Source organism: Idiotropiscis lumnitzeri, chromosome 22 (genome assembly GCF_059441095.1).
Source record: "Idiotropiscis lumnitzeri isolate Australia: NSW breed Sydney's pygmy pipehorse chromosome 22, RoL_Ilum_1.0, whole genome shotgun sequence".
In the NCBI taxonomy this organism is placed as follows: domain Eukaryota; kingdom Metazoa; phylum Chordata; class Actinopteri; order Syngnathiformes; family Syngnathidae; genus Idiotropiscis; species Idiotropiscis lumnitzeri.
This window is the reverse complement of record NC_142412.1, coordinates 3,099,026-3,103,653: the sequence shown is the minus strand read 5'-3', so window position 1 is coordinate 3,103,653 and position 4,628 is coordinate 3,099,026. Positions and strand designations below refer to the sequence as shown.

At 42.2% G+C, this 4,628-nt stretch overlaps 1 non-coding gene across 1 annotated transcript; it reads right to left on the bottom strand.

The window, feature by feature from the left end:
- Window positions 1–744: 744 nt before the first annotated feature.
- LOC148316138 (5S ribosomal RNA) lies at window positions 745–863 on the bottom strand. Its single transcript, XR_015840354.1, has one exon. It is a non-coding gene; the product is annotated as a 5S ribosomal RNA (ribosomal RNA).
- Between the last annotated feature and the right edge of the window lie 3,765 nt (window positions 864–4,628).

Sequence of the window (4,628 nt, the reverse complement as noted above, 5' to 3'; positions counted from 1 at the left end):
CCAAACGCCACTTGGTACCAAATTACTGTCTCCTCGATCTACAATAATGAATTATAATAATGTACGATGTGTGTTTAGCACATGCACGCTTCCCCGGCGTGTTTGTGTCCGACCGCTCTACCACTTGAGCTAATTCCCTTTAAGTGTAACTGCGCTCATTGTAGACAATGATCTTACTCTCCCATTATACCTAAAAAATCATTTGTCTCTGAAGCACGCGCAGAGTAAACCGTATGACCAGAAATATTGCCGTGTATTGTGTACTCTGGCACAGTTGCTTTCCTGCCTGACAGAGGCCACAGTCAAGCCAAAACACGAGCACTGGAGTTGCTTTCAGATCTCGCAGTTAATCTGTCGGTGTCAAGTTGATACAGGAGAAGAAACTGCTGAAAAGGCTGGCCGTTTGGTCGTCCACCATCTTCTGTCGTGCTGTGAAGGGTGGCAGACGGTGGTTGACTTGAACGGCCATTTCGCGTTCCCAGTTCCAATTTGTCTTAAAGTGTTTAATGTGTGGCTCCGGAGCCACAGTCAAGTCTCCAGACACGCATTTGCAAATTGCCACACGCATTTGCGAGTCGTCCACGGCGAGACTGTAGCAACACCCAAAGGCAGGGGACGCTGAATGTTGGCAATTTGTGCTCTCAGCCTGTCAGGCGAATATGTGGAAATTTATAAAAAAGCAGCTCGCATAGTTGCTTACATTTGTCAAAGTTTTTTTTATTTTTTTATTTTTTGCGGTGCAAAAGCTTACAGCACCTGGTATTCCAAGGCGGTCTCCCATCCAAGTACTAACCAGGCCCGACCCTGCTTAGCTTCCGAGATCAGACGAGATCGGGCGCTCTCAGGGTAGTATGGCCGTAAGCGAGAATTCCTTTCAAAATTTTGCATTTTATACATGTTGTCTTTATTTTGGCGAAACTACAATGCCCCCGAATATTTTTTATACCCGCGAAGCACTGAACCCGCGAAAGGTGAACCGCGAAGTAGCGAGGGTTCACTGTATGTATAAGACCAAGACCTACAAAAAAGTCTCTTGGAGCAATGAGCTAGGTTTTACAGGAAGTCGGCCATTTTGAATTTACTTAAAAGGGGCGGGTCACCACAATGGACTTTGTGTAGAAATTATTATTGGGGCCCGAGCAGCGACCGCGGCGAGGTCCCTATTGTTTATGTAGAAATTATTATTAGGGCCCGAGCAGCGACCGCTACGAGGTCCCCATTGTTTTTGTGGAAATTATTATTATTATTATTATTAGGGCCCGAGCAGTGACCGCTGCGAGGTCCCTATTGTTTTTCTAGAAATTGTTATTAGGGCCCGAGCTGCGACGACTGCGAGGTCCCTATTGTTTTTGTAGAAAATATTATTACTTTTATTATTATTATTATTATTATTATTGCCTGAGAGGAATGAGCTGAGATGTTAGAATTGCTTTACAGTAATTTTTTTCCTCTTTCCTTCCCCCGCGAGTCAGTCCATTATGCCCACAGTGCCGCCAAGTGGAATGGCGGAGCGTCTCAGGCGTTGAGTTCAGGTCGCAGTCTTCCCAGGAGGCGTGGGTTTTAATCCCACCTCAGACAGCGAATTCAAGGCAGGTGATTGACTTGAATCTTGAACTGAATTGACGAAGGTCCACCAACGTCTGATGTTGGAAACTTTGACTTGAGGTATGTACATCCCGCGGCGAGGTCCCTATTGTTTATGTAGAAATTATTATTAGGGCCCGAGCAGCGACCGCTACGAGGTCCCTATTGTTTTTCTAGAAATTGTTATTAGGGCCCGAGCTGCGACGGCTGCGAGGTCCCCATTGTTTTTGTGGAAATTATTATTATTAATATTATTAGGGCCCGAGCAGTGACCGCTGCGAGGTCCCTATTGTTTTTCTAGAAATTGTTATTAGGGCCCGAGCTGCGACGGCTGCGAGGTCCCTATTGTTTTTGTAGAAAATATTAATACTTTTATTATTATTATTATTATTATTATTAGGGCCTGAGCAGCGACCGCTGCGAAGTCCCTGTTGTTTTTGTAGAAATTATTATTATTATTATTTTTCCGCATTGCCAACAGGGTGCGATTAAACCTTTCAGCAAGATTCCCTTGGGGATGATAGGGCGGCAAGCCCGGAGGGAAGCACCGTAAGGCAGGTGTCGGGACGGCGGGCATGAAGGTTTATTGCACACGCTGCGTTGGCTACATAAGTTTTGTAGCTTGAAACTTCAAAAACACGTTAAAACCTTCAGAATGTAAAATCATAAATGAATTGCTTTAATTGCAATTTAAAACGTAATGAGGGATTAAGTTTGTGAGCTCTTATGGGAGACGGCGCGAGACGCGAATGGATTGAAGCTTCCGCCAGTGACCCGTCCAATAGTGTCACCACCACACAGCTGTGCTGGTGGCCGTCCTCGAGGGCGTGCGCCTCCCAGTTACTGACATCATGCGAAACAGTCCGTCAATGAGAAACTGCTCATCAGTATGAGTAGAACCCCCGTTTTTGCATCGATGAAAGAAAATATTGGATTGGATGATAGTCCTTTTTTTTTAGTTTGTCACTGTTTTTAACATGTTCTCATGCACATTGGCTAGAGCCCGCCCTTTTCTGTCATTATTTGAAATTTTCTTTTTTTTTTTTTAATCTTTTTATTCTTTGAATATACATATGAGGGCTGAACAATTTTAGGATTGATTGCGATTTTTCTGACAGATATTTCGATTATTTTTTTTTTGCGATTTTCTTCACAATGGACAGTTTGGACTGTTAAAAAAAATCATCTGTAACACACACACGCACCCGCCCCTTCCCCTCATCCCCACGATCAGGATTTCAGATTTTTTTTTTTTTTTGCAATAAACACTTAACTAAGTGAAAAGACATGGGAGTTTATATCTCAGCTTTCCAATCAAACAACTTTTCCTATGACTGTTTATTATTCACTTCCCTGTACTGTATTGTTGTTCAATCTTCCCATAGCCGGCCCTCGGGCACGGGCGGTGCCAAGCGGCCCCGTATATACAATATATATAATAAATATATATATATATATTTAAAATTAAAAAAAATGTACAAAAGTTTACGAGTATCTCAGGAAGTGAGGGAAATAAATTAGAGGGAAAAAAGTAAGTTTCCTGATGTGCATGGGAGGACATCCTCATGGCCGAAACAACGTCACAAAACTCGGCAGAGAGTAAGATCATTGTCTTGAGTCTTTTCTGACTAATTTTCAGTCGGATTCTTCACTCGACTGATTTGACGCATTACTTCGTAAGAAGTATTGGTCAATGCGAGGCCGAGTTTTTAATTAATTTGCTAATTGTTTGGTGTTGATTAATTAGTTAATTGTTGCACCACTTAGTTGAAAGCACTTTCTACATATAAATCATTTTTTGCGCCCGTCGTGCCGCTCGGCGAAACTCCAATGCCCCCGAATATTTTTTCTTTGCATTACTGTAGTCATGTGGGAAGATGACCGATGTCTGCCGCAGAGGTTATATAGGCGTGCTAAATATTCATCAGAAGCACAAAGTTGCTCTTTGTGTAGAAATTATTATTGGGGCCCGAGCCGCGACCGCCATCGGAGGGCCCCTGCCGGCCCCGAGCCCCACAGCCGACTATTTAAGCTTCCCATACCGACAACGCAGTGTCGGGTCATTGGCGCACTTTCCGGACCATATTAATGAGATGTCGGTCGGCGCTGGGGAATAAAAAAATAATACGTTTTAATAATAATTTGTTTTTTTTGTTATAACATGAATTTCACTCTCTCTCTCCCCGTATCGGTGCATAAACTTGGCTGCCCGTATCATACTGTAGGTCTGGGACAACAGGGAGTTAACCAACAACAGCGCACCTGCGACTCTGCCATCCTGGCAACTGGTAATTCTCTCTTGACTGTGTTTTTATCCAATCACAGTTATTATGGTTACCGATGACCAGAACCTCCCCCCCATGCGAACGCTGAAAAACCGCGAAGTAGAGGTTGACTTTTTAAAATGTTTATTTTGGGGGGGATTTACACTTCTATTACACCATTGTGACCCTGACTACCTGAACAGCATATTTAAATATTTGAGTTGTTCAAAAGTGGCGTTCGTTTATTAACTTGCACAAGACTGGCAAGATTTAACAAGGGAAGATGCGTTGGGTGATCTCACGCACGGAACACTGTATGCATGTCAACACACAATTCGACATTGATCGCAACCATATTGAAATTTGTGAAACATTACTTTTATTGTGTTTTTCTTAATTTCATCCACACTTATGCTATGGTTTGACTACAATGGACATAAAAGGAGTAATTAAAATGAAAAAAACAGGAGCGCCACTTATTAAGTTTGAAATCGATCAGCAGTGAATAACGCAGTTATTACTTCAGCTCGACACAAAACGTCAACTACACAACAGACAGACTGATTTGCAAACATTTGCCACCTTTCATTTCACAGGGCACACCGGACGGCGTACCAGCAGGTAAAAGTCGAAGTAATTAAATAAATACAAAAAGAAGTAATTGAATAAATACAAAAATAATGGCTGGGGAATAAAAAAATAAGTTTTAATAATAATTTGTTTTTTTTTGTTATAACATGAATTTCACTCTCTCTCTCTCTCTACCCGTATATATATATA